Here is a 19,610-nt window from a genome sequence, read left to right as displayed (position 1 = left end):
CACCTCCAAGCAGGGATAGGAATGTCCCCCTTCCGAAATCCTAATGTGTTGCTGCCAGTCATGTAGAAAACACTGCACTCTATGGACCAATGTACTGACTCAGTGTAAGGCAGGTTATTGCATCTCTAGGATATTCTTTCAACCTCCACCTTTCACTAATAGGTAATTTGTAAAATGTTCTCGAAGCTACAAACATGAGCCTGACCAAACTGCGGGAGGCAGTGGAAGACAGGAGTGCCTGGCGTGCTCTGGTCCATGGGCTCACGAAGAGTCGGAAACGACTAAACAACAACAATTTGTAAAAAGGAGGGGGTGCTGGAATGGGCCTGGAAAACTTGATCCCAAATCTGTGGAGAATGTTGGGGTTACTCATTATTGAATAAAATACACTCTGCATATTCTCAGGGGTGCTTTATTTGATATTATTTTAAATGTCTCAGGAATTTGGGACTGGGTCCTGGCTCAGTTAACCAGGGGCAACAACTTCTTCAAAAAAGGAGGAAATGTGGGAATAGTTTTCAATGTTTTGAACGTTCAAGGGGAATATATTACTATAACACTGGCTGTGCACTGGACCCTGAATTTATGGGCCATGCCAACCAGCGTGCTTCCTTGTACAGTGGTACCTCGGGTTACATACGCTTCAGGTTACAGACTCCGCTAACCCAGAAATAGTGCTTCAGGTTAAGAACTTTGCTTCAGGATGAGAACAGAAATCGTGCTCCGGCAGTGCGGCGGCAGCAGGAGGCCCCATTAGCTAAAGTGGTGCTTCAGGTTAAGAACAGTTTCAGGTTAAGTACAGACCTCCGGAATGAATTAAGTACTTAACACTCACATGATTATTGATTACATTTTAAGCCAACCTGTCTTCCAATGCATCCAGGAATGTGTACAAGGTGACCCCTCCATTCTATCCTCACATCAACCCTGTGAGGTGGCTTATTAAGCTGGCAGTTAGTGACTGACTGAAGCACACCCAGGGCACTTCCAGACAGTTGCCATTTTTTTTGCTGAGATCGATTCGCATACAGGCAAATTCAGCTTGCACAATTATAGTTGATTGGGAAGACTTGCGCAAAAGACCCACTTCCCCAAAAGATCAGACTTTTCGCAGTGAAGGAAGTGATGGGAGAACGCACTGGCAAGTGTGGAATAGCACTGGCTTGGATGCAACATCATCTAACTTCCCTGCAAACAAATCAGAATGGATGCCCATTATATAGATGTCATCTGATCTCTTTGCAAACAGGTCATATGGAAGCCAGCGAGTTCCATGGCTGAGCAGGGTTTTGAATCCCATGGAAGATCTCTCTTGTGCAAATCCAACATGCTATCGTGTACTGTGGCTCTAAATATGCGAACTCCATGTTCTGAGATTTCACCCATTATAAAATTGCAAATTATTGTAGAGCAAGGCCACGCACACATTACCAGCTTTGAATGCAGTGAGGTCATTCTTTTTTTATTTGCTTCAAAGCGCATTGGTGTGCCATTGTACATGTTATCGTGGTTTTGATGTGCATCTGAGTCGCTGCTGTATGTGTCCACAGCAGTGGGTGGAGATGGGGCAGGGATGTCTTCACCCAACAAGCTGGTTTCCCCACCCCTCCAACCACCCAGATGTCATCTTCAACCAGGTGTCCTCTGCAGATACACAGCCAATTGTTTACCTGGGCATGCCCACCTATATGTATATTTTTCTGTGTCCACACTGCAAGTGGGACGCTCGTCTACAGTACATGCCTATGCTGATGTCATCCTTATAGAACCACCCACTGCAGGAAAGGTGTATTTCAAAGCAGTATGTATGTGGGTTGAAGCACAAAGTTCTCAGGTCAGATCAAAGCTGGTTTGGGGAGGAAATGTAGCATTGCATAAGAAAGAGGAGGTTAGAGATGGATTGTGGCAAATGTTGTATGTACCCCGTTTCCCAAACCAGCAGTGGGAGCACACTGGTTACACAGTAAACAAGAGTGTGTACACACAGCCCAAACGTGATGTGGTAGAATTGGTGTGGGGTATTGGTTAGAGTGCTGGACTAGGACTGCTGAGACTCAGGTTCAAATGCCCACACAGCTAATTGGGTGACCTTGGTCTAGTCACCATCTCTTTCAACCTGCCCTACTCCACAGGGTTGTTGTGAGGATAAAATGTGGCAGGTGCTACCTTCAGCTCGTTGGAAGAAAGGCAGGATATAAATGCAACAAGCAAATAAATAATTAAAAGGTGGGGTGTACATTGTTTGGAATAAGTTATTATATAAGTACCTACATACATGCCATTATATTCAAGGTAATGTTGTGCAAAAGGTGGTGGTGTAACAAGATACAGTGGTACCTCAGGTTACAGACGCTTCAGGTTACAGACTCCACTAACCCAGAAATAGTACCTCGGGTGAAGAACTTTGCTTCAGGATGAGAACAGAAATTGTGCTCCAGTGGCACGGTGGCAGCGGGAGGTCCCATTAGCTAAAGTGGTACCTCAGGTTAAGAACAGTTTCAGGTTAAGAACGGACCTCCAGAACAAATTAAGTACTTAACCCGAGGTACCACTGTATTACTTCTGATCACCCATGATGTACGTAAATGGTTTGTGGTGGTGGTTGAGCTCTCTGGATCAATCAAGGGGGGAAAATATTGCATAGTACAGTTAATAACTCAAAAATGTTAAAAGAGATGGAAAAAATGTTACACATGGACACACTAAGCAATTTCAGATGCGCTCTCTCTCGCTCTCTCTCTCTCTCTCTCTGTGTGTGTGTGTGTGTGTGTGTGTGGCTTTGAGAGAGAAATGACAAAACTATATGCATCCCATGCATATAAATCCTTCCTGTCTCGCCCTCTCACCTTAGAGGTTTGCAATGTTCCCAACCCTTATTTCCATGATGAGATAGGGACAGAGGAGGACGTTCAGCAGCGGAGAAGGAGAAGGGTGTCGCCAGCTGCCCTACATACAGTCTCCATGATCAACAGATTCATGCAGGTGCCTGAGGCAATACAGGCATATTTTCATCTCGGAAAAGCTACAAGGATGTGGTTTAGCGATAAATAAGGGTTGTTGTTTATTGCCCCTTCTTACTCCATCCTCCTGGGAACTGTAGATGATGGGGAAAGATGTTCAAAAGATACACAAGATGCTTTAGGCACCTGCCTACAAGCCAAGCAAGAGGGGATTGCGTTCAGAAACTGATCTCTCATTTTTTGTGTCTTTGAAAAATTTCCCTTTCTGGTATAAGTTTATTATATGATTCTATGTCCCTTGGGGTCTTAGCTCCATCCAGGCCTTTAAACTGTACTATGTACATGTGAAGGAATTACCCTGTTAATATTTTTTCCTTGTTGGCAGTAAAACTGTTTACAGAACAATCTGCTTTGGCTTTGGGGGGGTAACTATGCTATCATTCTTGTGGTTATCAACCATTGTTGGCTGAACAATTTGCCCCACACTAGCTAATATTCAGAGCTCAAAAGAAAATTCACAAATATTTGAAATGTTCCACGATTTCCTGTTTTACCACTCACGTTCTCATTGTGAAATATTACCTCAGAATGTGAGTGAATGTCGTTTTATTTTACCTGAGTATTCACGCTTGCACACAAACCAGGTTGATGATTTTAAAAATGAAAATGAAATGTAAGGGTGATTTTAATAAACCCAAAACGCATTCATTTCCAGCTACAGTTTGGAGCACATGACACATGAGGAAATGCTGATGGGCACATGTCACATGCAGAGAAGATTGGTGCCCGGGGGGCTGGTGGCGAGAAGGTGACAGCAGTTGAAATATATCTTAAGAGGCAAAGAACTGCTGTTTACCAGAACCATGGAGGGAAGAACAATAGGGTAATTGGGTTCAAGTTGCAACAGTTTGGTTGGCAATCAGGAAATGCTTTGTCACACTCCAAGGATGGTTGGAATGGAGTGAAATAGTTGTCCACGGGGGCTGTGGGACAACATCCTCTGTTTTTCCTGGGGGCCTGTTCACATGAGACAGTTCAGGGCCTGTACGTAGGACAGAGCAACAAGGGTAGCTTTCCTGGGGCACAGCTCTCTAGCTACGCCTCTGAGTAAGAAGCAGAATTATAACACTGAAGAAGGTCTGGTAGGCCATATATCCTTGTTGGCATCTGTCGGTCTCGAGGGACAATGGAAGAGTGTGCCATCGGGGTAAAGTCAATCCATTGGAGAGTTACAGAGCCTGCCCTGTTGTGGCTATAGAGACCAATGCAGGAGATGAAGGCGTCAGGTTTCCCAGTTGCAGGTGCATCATGGCGTTTCTTTCCTCTGTGCTCTACCCTAGAGGAAAGTAAGTCGTTATTCCAGGGCCTCAGGGCCTCTATTGATACTCCTGCATGGGAGAGAGTGAATAATGGCTGCAAAATCACTAGAGGGAACCCTCCCAGCTCTGAGGAAAGGCAATCTGCCTTTGGCACGATGCCTCCCGCCCTAACTATAGCCATAGCTGTCAACTTTTCCCTTTTCTTGCGAGGAATCCTATTCGGAATAAGGGAATTTCCCTTTAAAAAAGGAAAACGTTGACAGCTATGACTACAGCTTCACATTGTGGTTTGTTGTCAGAAAGTGAACCATGGTTAGTCTGCAGAGCTGGTTTGGGACATTCAAAGACCGTGACTTTAAATAAAGTGCCTTCAGTCACATACTGGAACATACATTTGAGAGCTAGGAATTTACATTTACATACCCACCAAGTGTCCTGGGAAAAACCAGGACATCCCATTTTTTGGTGAGACATTGCAGCAAACATTTTGGGTGCCGTAATTGTGCGTTGCGCTCTCACCCCCCAAAAAGCACTTTTTGGGGGGAGCAACATCATGGCACTGGTCGTGTGACTTGCCCAGGAGTGTGCCCCAGAAGCCACACATCCTGGATTTTGACCTAAAAAGGTTGGATGTTATGCATTTAGAATCATTGCCATCATGTTTATTTATTTGCCACTTTTCTACAATACTGGTCAAAGTGTCATACCAAGTGAACAATAATAAATACAACAATTTTTTAGAAACGTATTAGGAGCAATTAGAAATAATCATAACGTGTTCAGGGGTTGCATAAAATAAACTTGAGTGCTGAACTGCTCCTTTTTATTCAGCCTTTCTGCTGAATCTTTTGGAAGCAGAACAATCCTGTAGTCAATACATGATGCACGTTGAGACTGCAAAAAGCAGCGCCGGGACATTCTGTTGCTATGGATTTTTCTATTCCTAAAGACATCTGTGTAAACTTGGTGGATTTTAAGGAGCTGAAGATTTAGTACACAGATTTCAGTGCCTGTAATTTACATCAAAAGACACAGTTGTGCTGAGAGGTGGCCACACCTCAGTTTGGAGGTATTATAGTTTGCTCCATCCTGCTTTGAGGTTCTTCCTTCAACGCTATGATAATTGATTTGTGTGGGTTTTTTTAAGCACATGAGAATAGTTCCTTCTTCTGAGGTTCCCCCGCCCCCCGAAGTGTTTTGACCCTTCAACTCATTATGTTTCACATTCCTATGCAGCCACCTTTCTTTTAGGAACCAAAGCATCACAAGACATTTCAAATGTTCAAAACACTTTGTCATGTGTTACCTAATTTGTTCTCGACAAATTACATGAGCTAGCATAGAGCAGATCTATAGATCCACTGGCCCAGTTCACATAATGCAGTAAGCTAGGGACACCCAGGGATATCTTTTCAGATGTTGTTGGACTACAACTCCCATCATCTCTGGCCATTGGCCATACTGGATAGGGCTGATAGGAATTGCAGTCCCATAAAATGTTAGGGGGACTCAATTAGTTATTCCTGCAATGGCTTACCATGAATGCACCTATCTTGCCCACTTTGCTCCTAGTGGCTAGCACATGGGAGGAAATAAATCAGTGTGAGGGTGAAAGAGGAGAGCGCAAAATATGGTTTGAAGCTCAACATCAAAAAAACGAAGATCATGGCCACTGGTCCCATCACCTCCTGGCAAATAGAAGGGGAAGAAATGGAGGCAGTGAGAGATTTTACTTTCTTGGGCTCCATGATCACTGCAGATGGTGACAGCAGCCACGAAATTAAAAGACGTCTGCTTCTTGGGAGAAGGGCAATGACAGGCCTAGACAGCATCTTAAAAAGCAGAGACATCACCTTGCCAACAAAGGTCCGTATAGTTAAAGCTATGGTTTTCCCAGTAGTGATGTACGGAAGTGAGAGCTGGACCATAAAGAAGGCTGATCGCTGAAGAATTGATGCTTTTGAATTATGGTGCTGGAGGAGACTCTTGAGAGTCCCATGGACTGCAAGAAGATCAAACCTATCCATTCTTAAGGAAATCAGCCCTGAGTGCTCACTGGAAGGGCAGATCCTGAAGCTGAGGCTCCAATACTTTGGCCACCTCATGAGAAGAGAAGACTCCCTGGAAAAGACCCTGATGTTGGGAAAGATGGAGGGCACAAGGAGAAGGGGACGACAGAGGACGAGATGGTTGGACAGTGTTCTTGAAGCTATAAACGTGAGTCTGACCAAACTGCGGGAGGCAGTGGAAGACAGGAGTGCCTGGTGTGCTCTGGTCCATGGGGTCACGAAGAGTTGGACACGACTAAACGACTAAACAACAGCAACAGAAGTTCACTAAGTTAAGATGGGTCAATTGCACACTCTCTCAACCTAAACTATCTCATGGGTTTGTTGTACAGATAAAATGGAAATCACGCTACCCTGAACTTCTTGAAGCAAAAGTAGATTTTTTTTTAATGAAATGATAAATATATTTAGAATGTTTGTGGCAGGATTACAGAGAGGCCCAAGGTGGATCTGAAGTGGAGTTTGGACTGAGGACACTTCCAGACTGTTGATTTTTTTCGGATGGGATTCATTCATATACCAGCAAGCTCAGGTTTCACAATTAGAGCTGATTTGAATCTCTTCTGCAGCTAGCAGCTTCCCCAAAAGATTGGACTTCTTGCGATAAGGAAAATTATGGTGAAATGCCCCGGAAAGTGTGGGATTTACATTGATGCAACATCATCTAATCTCCCTGCAAACGTATTTTGATGGATCTCAAGAAACAAGTTGTCTGGAAGCACCCTTGGTTCAAAAACTTCACTCAGGCATAAAACTCACAAAGGGATACTAAGTCAACCACTATGTCTCAGTCTAGCCTGATGTGCCTCATTGGGTAGTTGTGGAGGGACCTCAAAGTTTTCTTGGAGGAAGGATGGAATACAAAAGTCATAAATCAATGAGTATTTTGGGGACATTGTAAGTCTTTCCAAACCAGGAAAAACCTAAATATATACTGATATGCTTGAAGTCATTAATGCATTAAATACTTTTGATTTTAATAAAATAATACTACATTTTGATACATTTAAAAATGCCAGGTGTTCTTCATTCAACCCGGTTTCTTTGCACTCCTTTGCCTGAATGAGAAATGGACACATCTGTTTGGTTCCAGCTCATTGCAGTTTCAGCTGTGTTCATTCAAAGTCCCTTCCATCCCATTTCTCCATCATTCTGCTAATTGTTTGCATTTTGTTCACATAATATGTATTTATATTTTTTTGCACTGAATCATACGCATTTTTGATACACTTCTTGAGCCATGAACTGTCTCGTAAAATTTGGAGAAATGTGAAAACTAAAGGATAACTGCATTCCAAATCTGCACACTCATTCCCAAAAGTGAAAATCCATTTTCACAGAGTAATAATAATGATAATTTATTATTTATACTCCGCCCATCTGGCTGGGATTCCCCAGCCACTCTGGGCTTGTAAAGTGTGTGCATATGTATATTTCTTTTATATAGATGAATATTGATGGCCTCCCATGCCCATGGGGTGACCGGACTCAGTCCTGTAGGCTTCAACAAGTGCTGATCAGATGGTGGCAGCATGTGCCTTCAAACCATAGCCTTGAAAGTCCAGTGGGGCAAACCGGGGACTGCCCCACCATCTTGATTCATCCAAGCTTGCCTGTCTTCTTACTTAACAACCAGTCCAAAGGAAGACCCTGGTTGTCTGCTTCCAGATTTGCCCTTGTACACCTCAGCAAGCAGAAACATGGAGACAGAAGCAGGATTAGTGGACGGTGCTTGTCATTGGCTCTGACTTCATTGGCTGTTAGTCTCCCTGCCTCCACCCCACCTGTCCTGCAGGGTACCTGCCACCACTGTCGAAGCACCTGTCCTCCAGAGTCACCTGCTGACCCCTCCACTCCCCTCCATTCAAAGGGCACAGCTACACATCCTATGCATGATTACTGCTCCCCAACCCCCTCGGAAAAACACTCTTTAGCACTCAATCAGAACAAACAGCAATTTAGAGTTTCCCCGGATTGCCATTTGTTCCAATCAATGGCTAAAGAGCAGATTTTCCCTTGGAAAGTAGTGTGGCAAGGTTAAAACTGCTCGGACCCAGGCCTAAAAGGTGCAGAAAACAACTAGGTCCTGTGCTTTTTCGGGACGGCACAAGCAAAAGTGTGGGTGAGCCCTTAGGAAGAGTTCAGTAAAAATTTATTCCGAAGTGTCTATAGGACTGCTGCAGCCTTAAGATGATTTAAAGGTTACAGTCAAAGCTCGAGTTGAATGTGCTTCGGGTTGAGCATGTTCAAGTTGTGCTCCGTGGCAACCCGGAAGTAACGGAGCACGTTACTTCCGGGTTTTGCCGCTCACGCATGCACAGACACTCAAAATGACATCACACACATGCATGGAAGCGGCAAAACGTGACCCGCGCATGCGCAGACGCGCCATCGCATCTTGCGTTCCATTCAGGATGCGAACGGGGCTCCAGAACGGATCCTGTTCGCATCCCGAGGTACCACTGTATTTCTTTACCCTCAAAGGGCCCTGGGAATTGTAGTCTTGAGAGGAGGGTGAAGCGAGAGGTATCCAAATGGAACATTATCGGCATCCTCACCAAATTATAATGTGTCAGACACTGGGCTCTCGAATTTCAGCAGCCCCCTGTGCAATGCTAAAATTAGTTGTGCCCCTGCCTCTCTCGCTCTGTTCTACAGCATTGTTCCCATGCAGTGCGGCGCCCAGTGCCATCGCGCCAGTTGCGCCAACCTTAAAACCGCCTCTGCTATAATTCCCAGGAATAAGCCCTGTGAAACTGATAGAAACTCAATAAACCTTTTGCAGTATAAAGAGGGCTTTTGAATCCCAATGTTAATCACCAGTCTAAGAGGAACATGGAAAATGTGCTACGGGAGGCATGCTAAGAAAACTTGGATTTCCCAACAAGAGAGTTAGAAAAGGCAGCATCGCTGTTGGGCTATTTCCCATTGCAAGCCCACACATGGATTGTCGCCTTTGGACAAGCACCGCTTTAGGTTTGGGCTGATAGAGCAAGTTCCACTCAGAGTGCTGGGAGCTTCTCTGGTGGCGATGTTGAATCACTGTCAGCCCTTCCAGAGAGGATATTCTGCTTAATGTAACTCAGTGGAGGCAATTTGTAGGTCTTGCCAAAAAAAGACGCCTTAATTGCACTGGTGAGTTCAGAGCAACCCTGTGGTGCAGTATGCCGGATGTTCACACACCCTTTTATCATTAGCGATTTCAAAATAGCCCAAGATGTTTACTCGCTGTGGTCAATAACATGTTTATGTTTTTCCCTCTAAAAAAACAAAACCCTTCCTCTTGTTGTAAGCCACGTAAGAGAGAGAGAAAGGTATGTAAGGAAACAGAAGTTGCCCTGTATTTAATTCTCCTCTATATCTATTTAGCACCACCACTTTCCTGTGAGGCTGAAACTCTTTTTAAAAATTGGATATGAAGTGCTAGCACACATAGTAGATGCTTCTGAGCATGTGCAGAGTGTGCCAATTAATTGCATCCTGCCTCACACACTGAGATGTTATTTCTCTATAATTGCTTGAACTTATATCACATCCAGTGCTGAGTTAACCAATAAGCACGCTTACTTTGGGCAGCAGCAAAGCAAGGGGTGCACACACAAAAATGAGAAATTGTTTTTGGAAAGTATTCGGCATTTCATACTTCAAAAAACAAGCCTTGAAGTAGTTGTCATGGGAGAAAGCAGAACTTTGTTAGACTTTGTTACACTCTTTGTTACACGGGGACGGGGAAGCACCATCATATTTTCAGTGTTTACAGCCTGTAACAACGTTAAAATCAAAGCAATTTGTAAAATAAAAGAGCACAGAAAATCAGTCCAGTCCAGAGCAGCAGCCGGTTAAGCCTGGGTTACTAAGGCAAGTTGCCAGGCTCCACCCAGACCTGAGCCCTGGCACCTCTTCTGATTTTATTTAGCACATTTCTATCATGCCTTCTACCAAGGAGCTCAAGTTGGGACACCTGGTTCTTCACTCCTTGCATTTTACCCTCACAACAGGTTGTGTATCCACAACAGTGACCAGAGGAGGGATGACTATTGGGAGGAGCACAGAGAGAAGAAACGCCATGGTGCATCTGCAGCAGCACAACCGGATGCCTTCATCTGCTCCAGCTGCAACAAAACATGTCTCTCCTGTATCGGTCTCTACAGCCACAGCAGGCAATGCAACTCTCTAATGGTTTGACTTCACCCCCAAAGGAGCACTCCTCCATTGTCTCCCAAGACAGCTGGATACCAACAACAATTCTGGATGCCTCCTAATGACCTGTTTACTGAGCATTCATTCTTTGGCTTTGTACGCACTAGCAGCTTCAGACACAGTGAGGTCATCCCTCCAGCCCTCTGGCTGCATCTCAAGTCACTTTTGAATGTTGTTGTTTGGACCACTTGAAGATTGCTGAGGGTCTTGGTGTACTAACTTAAAGATTTCCCGGCTTGTTGTGGCAATTGCCATGCGCTGTGCCAGATGCTGTGCGGTTTTTAAATTGCATTTTAATTGCTTCTTTTATTTCTTATATGCCATCCTTATAGAAATCAAATTGCAATAAAATGCAATTTAAGAAATAAACGGAGCAATAAGAATACAGTTAAAGACCAAAAGGAATACTTGTCTCTCGCCTTCAACCACAAATCTGCAGACACAATGTGGGCCACCCTAATGAAGCTCTCAGGCCACATTTTGTTAACCCCTCGACCTAGACTTTCTGACTCTAGCTGGCCCATTTCCCCACTGCTGTAGGCCACTACAATTGCGTGGCCTCTGGAGCAGGGAGTTTTCAGTTGTTTTCAGATTAGAATATACTGTAAGATTAAAAAGCACTTTGTCCCTTAGTCTGCATTTCCAGTGATGCTTGCTTTCTCTATCTCTCAACTTCCAGGCTGCCTTTCAGCAGAAAACTGCAAGGCAAGTGTACATCTGATAGCAAAATTACAATGAAATGAGCAGTAAATTGTGATAATCATACTGAAACTCGGGAAGATAAACACTGCAGTGAGCAGTAGGTGGCCTTGCACCTGTTTTGAAGAATCATCATCTCAGCGGGTGAAAAAAAGGTTTCCACAGCTGCTTTAAGTAGCTACATTTCTTTTACTCCCATGACAATGGTTTACTTTTGTCCACATTGAACACCCACCCAAAAATAACAACTGTCCAACAGGCCCACCTTTGGGTTTGGCCTAGCTGCTCATTGTTTCTGTTCTGATTATTTCCCTCCCCGGCCCTCCAAAAGACCTCCCATCAGGGTTAAATTAAGTGACCTCACATTAGTGCTAATTTAGGGGGCTAGCCTTTCTATTCTGTATGTAACAAAAGCAGCCAGAGACACGACCACACGCAGCCTCAGCGCAGGAACATTCCGGACATCTACAAACCTTTCTCTAGTTCCTTTCACACATCTTTTTTGGAAAGGGGTGGGGATTGACCGTAGACTTTAATTGCTGTGATTTGAGTTAGGAGGGGGTGACATTCACCTCCCTCGATCACTATAAAACTTAAGTGCCACCTATAATTGTATTGCCATTCTCTTAGCCTTTGTCCTAAGGATGCCAACCGGCCAGAATAGAATTACAACCTAGATTTCTCCTCTGCCCGTTGCTTTGCACTGAGGCTGGCGTAGAAACATAAGTGGGGAGCATCCAATGTAGTGAAAGCAAACCACTCAATTAGCATAAAGGTTTCTGCTTGTGGAATGGAACTATCCCTCTTCTCCCCTGTGCACCCGCTAAATCTGTTTTGGGGTTTTCCCCAAACCTCTGGAGCAGATTTCAGGGCATCATTGGGGAGAGAGGGGAAAGCTCTGTTCTGCAAATGTAAATCCTCATGCAAATGGAACAAGTGCATTGGATACTGGCCATTGTATTTAGGCTTACCCTCCTTGTTTTATTGACAATTTAGCAAATGGAACGGATGGCAGACACAGATTGAACAGGTGAGAAAGCTTTACCTGTCATGTAGATGGATTGCTATGAGCTGCACCTGCTGAACATCTGCCTGGCATGCTACATGGAAAGGCATGGAAGTCCTGCCAGGGGGAAAAACGTTGGGAATCTCATTAGAACATAAGGGACATGAAGCTCCTTCACCCAACCTTTTTTTCCTTCTGTCTCATACACTGAGCATTTTTATAACACATTGCAGATATCTGCAGTCTGATTCATTTTCCTTCAAGCCAATCCTGTATTATAACTAGGGCTGGGTGATAGGGGTATGTGCCTCAGGCACAGCCTGGAAAAGGGCACAGAACTGGCCGCAAACGTCATGCAATACTCTTCGTGTTTCTGACACTCATTTTAACAGTGCTGTGATGCTTTTGTTTTTAGCTTGATGTTGTTTCAAAGTAGTAGATAAAAAGGTAGATTATTGGTGGTCATCAACAGCACAGCAGCTTCTCACTGGCTCTGTCCCCACAGCCTAACACAGTCAAGCACATTTGACCACTTCCAGAAGTACTGTTGAGGGGATGTTGTCTAGCGAAAATGTAGGATTTCCACAGGTATATCCCTTAAATGTCTGCAGACATTCTGAACTCACCCTGACTTCAGTTGCTCTCACAGTCCAAGGGGTAACAAGCAGTATTACAAGGTCTGCTTTGTTTGGTCCAGTGGTACCGTATAACCTTTGGAACTCCCGCCTGTTACAAGTGCTTTCTCTCCTGTCTTTGTAAAGGTAAAGGGACCCCTGACCATTAGGTCCAGTCGTGGCTGACTCTGGGGTTGCGGCGCTCATCTCGCTTTATTGGCCGAGGGAGCCGGCGTACAGCTTCCAGGTCATGTGGCCAGCATGACTAAGCCGCTTCTGGTGAACCAGAGCAGCGCACAGAAACGCCGTTTACCTTCCCGCCTAGCGGTACCTATTTATCTACTTGCACTTCGTGCTTTTGAACTGCTAGGTTGGCAGGAGCAGGGACCGAGCAAGGGGAGCTCACCCCGTCGCGGGGATTCGAACCGCCAACCTTCTGATCGGCAAGCTCTAGGCTCTGTGGTTTAACCCACCCGCGCTTTGGAACTCCCGCCTGTTACAAGCACTTTCTCTCTTGTCTTTGTAGCATCCATTAAAGACTTCCCTTTTCCAACAAGTCATTTAAGTGGAGACCCTTGTCCCAGCCCATATCTGAAGTGGAATTGAAATAGTTTTTATATATGTTTTCATTCTTGGTGTTTTTATTGCTAATCGCTTCAGGACGCTGCGTGGGAAACAAACCATAGATGAAATTAATGCAAGAGATAAAATAATGTTGAGGAGCAGGAGCGAGTCTCGGGGGCTCTTGTCATTAGGGCCTTTGGTGTCAGGTGGGGTTTTGGCAGATGCCTGATCATGCCAGCCCTCAGTGCTTTATGCTCTGCAAGCTCACAGTGCTTTTACACATGTAAAAAAGAAGGAGGTTTAACAAACTGAAGGACATCGTCCTCTTTCTATGCTCCTCCCAATGGAAGCATGCAGATGGGGACAGAAATACCCCTGCTTTAAGTCATTTACATACCGTCTTCTCTTGAATATTATTTACTACAAAGCTCGATGACTAAGCTCTTTAGCGACGAAACGTCGGATTATCGGAACGACGTTCGAGCACTGAACCACCGATATATCACAAGTGGACTCTTTATTACTACGTTTGCAATAGTTCAAGATAAAATCTATTTTGGAAAGAGAAGAAATGAGCACTGAATCACTGATATATTACAAGTGGACTCTTTATTTACTATGCTTGCTATTGTTTAAGATAAAACCTATTTGGGAAAGAAACTACTTTTGCCATTTTTATGGATGTTTATTGTTTGTTTACAGATGGTTGCCTTGGTGATATTATCGTGTGTTGACTGCATAAAGTATGGCAGGCAGTGCTTTTACACATGTGCATCTCTGTGCTTTGAAACGACCTCATCGTACCTCCAAATACAGAGGTGGTATATAGAATCACAGAATTGTAGGGCAGGAGGGGACCCCGAGGGTCATCTAGTCCAACCCCCTGCAATGCAGGAATCTCAGCTAAAGAAACCATGATGGATGGCCATCCAACCGCTGCTTAGATGGTACCTCAGAATACTAGGTACTGTGGACAAACAACACCTCCTGTTGCAGCACCAGTTGGTGTGTTGGGGCACCTGGCTACTGAGTCACTGCTGCTTATCAGGGGTGGTGGAGGCAGCAGGGAAGTCACCAGGGTGAAAACACATCAACTGAATCGTATGCTTCTGCCGGTGCATTTGCTCTGCACCAACCTCCCGACCACCCCTCCCCTCTCCCTCCCAGTATGCAGCAGCAACTACTGTCAGGAGGTCAGGTAAGCACCATCTCCACGCAATCCGCTACAGCTCGCTTGTGAACGTCTAGCAGACTGGCTGCATTTGAAAGTAGGATCCCACGCTCAGTGGAGTCCTTTGTGTAGCCTAGCAGAGTAATATGTAGCTTTTTATTAACACAATGGTAGCCCCACTCAGCCGTTGCTTAGTTTCTGAGCTTTCACACAAAATGACCCATGCTACTCCCAAACTGCTAAAGAGGAAACCGCCTTATGCCCACTCAGACCAGTGGTCCTTCCAACAAGGTCTGTATTGTCTATCCCAGCTGCCAGTAGCTTTCCATGGTTTTTAGAGAAGGAGTGTTTTCAAATCCTACCTGGAAGTGCAGAAGATTGCGCCCGCAACCCATCGCTTGCAAAGCATGCACTGAATTACTGCCCTTCCCCAAGGTGTTCTCTGACACTATTAAAGCTAGATAATTGCTTGTGTGACACTGAAAAATGGGAACTCCGAGCAGGGTGTAGGTGGGGAAGCAGACAAAAATAGCCGCTATGGTGTTAATTAGCACGTCTGAAGGCACTCTGCCGAAGAGAAACTTTCAGCTTTCAGTTGCTGATAAGCATCAACAGATGTGATGGAAGTTAGCGACTTCCTTGCGATAGTACAGCTGTGTCGCCCAAACACTTGTTTATACAGAGCCATCCTCTTAAACACTGTCGCAGCCTGAACTTGCTTATTACATCACCTGTTCACCTAAGTTAAGGAGAGGCAAGGCTGGAATGGGGTAAGAAGGAATTAAGTGCGATGGGGAAGGCGTGATAAAATGATTTCACGTTTTTAGCATCGTGCGATAGCTGCAAGACATCAAGCAAAGGACTATAAGCTTCATTCCTTCATCATAATCGTGTCGTTTCACGTTTAGCTTCCTTCGGTGTTGTGATTTTGCCATCTTGTCTGTTTTAAGAACCCACGAATGAAATTATTCACATGTGGTGGGAATGTGTCACGAGTAAGCCAGTTCTGGGTTTGGGCATCTCTGGTATAACTAGCCAGATTCTGATCCCAGACCCTGGGGTGGCCTTTGCTCTCGGCTGAAAACGAACAGAATGCCTTGGTGTGCCATAAATAACAAGTGTCACTATTGTCAGCTACACGGATGGAGGGGCAGTGTGGAATTCAAGTGGGGCCAAACTGTGAGAAGGGGCTCCCTTGGGACTCTGATGATCATCACAGTAGAATAGGAAGAAGTGTAAACATGAGGCAGCTTAAAATAAAAGTTTTTTATTAATGTAAAATCGAAAGTGTGAAAAATACATAATCAAAACTGCAAATGAGAAAATCTCTTCCTGCTACCACAGCTCACACCCTTTGGGGTGTTATCACCTTTATTAACAGAAATAACGCCTCATACCAACCCCCACTGATCCACATGATGCAGTGGGGGATATTTCATGGCAAGCAAATTATAGTATTTATTCGAGAATTGTATACTCAGTAATTTTCCTTTGTAGTCTTGATAAGATTGCCCTGTCTGTGAGTTGCCATCGGTGATGGCATGTTTCTGTTAATGGCTTTCTTAACATTATGAAAACTTAACAAAACTTGATTTAAAAACCACAACACATGAATTATGTTGCTGGATCAGTCCTGATTCCATCACTCAGGTGCCCCTCAGAAGTTCCCAAAGGTGATGCTTATATTTATTTATTTACTACACATCTGCACACCCGATAACCAAAGTTCTCTGGGCGGTTTCGAGAAAAGGTGAAGAACATTTAGAGCCCAACTAAAATGGAACAAAAAAGCAGCACGATACAAAAACCGTATAAATCAGCTGCGATTCCTACATTGCAGGCGGCTGGACTAGATGACACTTGGGATCCCTTCCAACTCTACAATTTACAATTTGATGGTTCTGTGAATAGCAGCAGTTTGCAAAGCTAAGGAACACTGTTGAAACACTCTTTGGATAAAATGGACTGTTTCAAGAAGTGGCAGAGAGATATTTCTAGATTTGTCTGGCAGGGCAAGAAGCCCTGAATAAAATTTAAAATATTAACTGATGCTAAAGAAAGAGGTGGATTTGCCCTGCCAGACCTTAAACTTTATTATGAATCAGCCGCTTTTTGCTGGCTGAGAGAATGGCTGCTTCTTGAAAACACAGACATTTTGGACTTAGAAGGTTTTAATAATGTATTTGGGTGGCATGCATATTTGTGGTATGATAAGCACATAAAGCGTTTAAAAACCATATTGTCAGGAAAGCACTGTTTAATGTCTGGACAAGATATAAGGACTTACTCGAAAATAAAACCCCAAGGTGGTTGTCACCGATGGAAGCGAAGGCTCAGAAAAAGCTCAATATGGAGGCCAAATGGCCGAAATATTGGGAAATTCTGGAACAAGAGGGAGATAGATTAAAACTGCAGAGTTTTGAAAAACTAAAAAACAAAGTGCAAGACTGGCTCCATTATTATCAAATAATGGAGGCTTACAATTTGGACAAGAAAATTGGCTTCCAGGTGGAAAAATCAAAATTGGAAACAGAATTGTTAGATCCCAAAACTAAGAACTTGTCAAGAATGTATAACTTGCTGTTGAAATGGAATACTCAGGATGAAACGGTGAAATCAGCTATGCTTAAATGGGCACAAGATGTTGGACATAATATTATGATGGCTGACTGGGAACGGTTATGGACCACAGGTATGAAGTTCACGGCATGTAATGCCCTAAGAGAGAATATAATGAAAATGATTTACAGGTGGTACATGACACCAGTCAAGCTTGCAAAAATATATCACGTGCCTGATAATAAATGCTGGAAATGTAAAGAGACTGAAGGTACATTCTTTCACCTTTGGTGGACGTGCCCAAGGATTAAGACTTTCTGGGAGATGATCTATAATGAAATGAAAAAGGTATTTAAATATACCTTTCTGAAGAAACCAGAGGCCTTTCTCCTGGGCATGGTTGGCCAATCGGTGTTAAAGAAGGACAGAACTTTTTTTATGTATGCTACAACAGCAGCAAGAATACTTATTGCAAAGTATTGGAAGACACAAGATCTACCCACTCGGGAAGAATGGCAGATGAAGGTGATGGACTACATGGAACTGGCGGAAATGACTGGCAGAATCCGAGACCAGGGAGAAGAGTCGGTGGAAGAAGATTGGAAGAAATTTAAAGCTTATTTACAGAAACATTGTAAAATTAAGGAATGTTAGAAGGATGTTGGAATGAAGTTACGTGGTTTTAGCAGAAATGTTATAAAAGATTAAGAAAAAATAGATTGTTAATTGGTGAGAATGTAAGTTACATTATATTAAGATAAATTATTAGGATAAAAATAAAGAGGGAAAGGATTTGCTGAAATAGCTAACTGAACTAGAATACAAAAAAGGGAGGTGTGAGGAGGTCAAGGAAACAAGCAAATGAAAGATAAGTTATGGAAGGATTGATTTGTTGTTGTTTTTCTTTCGTCTTAATTGTTTCTATTTTTCTGTGTTTTTGCACTTTTTCTCTTTTCCTTTTCTTCAATTTTGTAATCTTCCAAAACCTTAATAAATATTATTTTTTTAAAAAAAGAAACACTCTCAAAAACCTCAAAAACTTCTTTCACCATCCAGCCCAAACTGGACTAAAATCCAATGAATAGGTACAGCCAACACCCATCAGCAATCCCCCAAAAAAACACCTCAAGAAAAAGCTGGTGAAAACAAATGGGCCTTTAGGGCTGCCATAGAAGCTGGCAGTAATTTCTATATGTATGGGACCACCACAAAAAAGGTCCTCTCCATTAGAGTTTCCAGACTGACTGCTCTCAGAGGTGGGCCTAAGCAGAGGGACTCTGCTGCCAATCTTATGTGACAGGCGGTTATGGCTGAAGGAGATCTGTCACTGTAAATCTGAGCTCAGCTGGTACTCTGGACATGCCTTGGAACTGTGTGACAGCTTTGGCTTAGCACTGTGCAAGCAGAGACCAGGGCCATGGCAGGACTGCTGGCTAAACCTGGAGGAAAATCCCCAAGAGACCTCAGCAAACCATCTGTCTCCATCAGCTTCCCAGGGCGAACCATCAAATTTTGTCTCCTACCTCTGCAGAGGTTAAAGATAGTTTGAAGGGCAAAACTCATCAGGCAATTCACGATTTATTTATTCATGCAACAAGATTTATTTACTGCTTGATTGTAATTAGAACCTCTATACAAAATAAAACAAATATTAAAATTGTCAGTAATAACAGATGTTAAAAACAGGTATCATCATCATTAACAACAAAGTTAAACTGATTAAAATCCAAGTCAACTTCTACTTCTCGCTTGGACTACTGCAATGTGCTCTATGTGGGGCTACCTTTGAAGGTGACCCGGAAACTACAACTAATCCAGACTACGGCAGCTATACTGGTGACTGGGAGCGGCCGCCGAGACCACGTAACACTGGTCTTGAAAGACCTACATTGGCTCCCAGTACGTTTCTGAGCACAATTCAAAGTGCTGGTGCTGACCTTTAAAGCCCTAAACGGCCTCGGTCCAGTATACCTGAAGGAGCATCTCCACCCCCATCGTTCAGCCCGGACACTGAGGTCCAGCGCCGAGGGCCTTCTGGCGGTTCCCTCACTGCGAGAAGCCAAGTTACAGGGAACCAGCTAGAGGGCCTTCTCGGTAGTGGCACCCGCCCTGTGGAACGCCCTCCCATCAGATGTCAAAGAGAACAACAACTACCAGACTTTTAGAAGACATCTGAAGGCAGCTCTGTTTAGGGAAGTGTTTAATGTTTGATGCATTACTGTATTTTAATATTTTGTTGGAAGTCACCTAGAATAGCTGGGGAAGCCCAGCCAGATGGGCGGGGTATAAATAAATTATTAGTATTAGTATTAGTATTAGTATTATACATTTCCAGATAGATTTGCCTGAACAAAAATGTTTTTAGCAGGCGAAAAGAGTAGAGTGAAGGCACCTGCCTGATGTCAATAGGCAGGGAGTTCCAAAGGAAGGATGCATTAAGATTACAGGT

The sequence above is a fragment of the Podarcis raffonei genome, chromosome 8 (genome assembly GCF_027172205.1).
Source record: "Podarcis raffonei isolate rPodRaf1 chromosome 8, rPodRaf1.pri, whole genome shotgun sequence".
Classification (NCBI taxonomy): domain Eukaryota; kingdom Metazoa; phylum Chordata; class Lepidosauria; order Squamata; family Lacertidae; genus Podarcis; species Podarcis raffonei.
The sequence above is the reverse complement of the archived record's forward strand: the minus strand, read 5'-3'. Positions refer to the sequence as shown.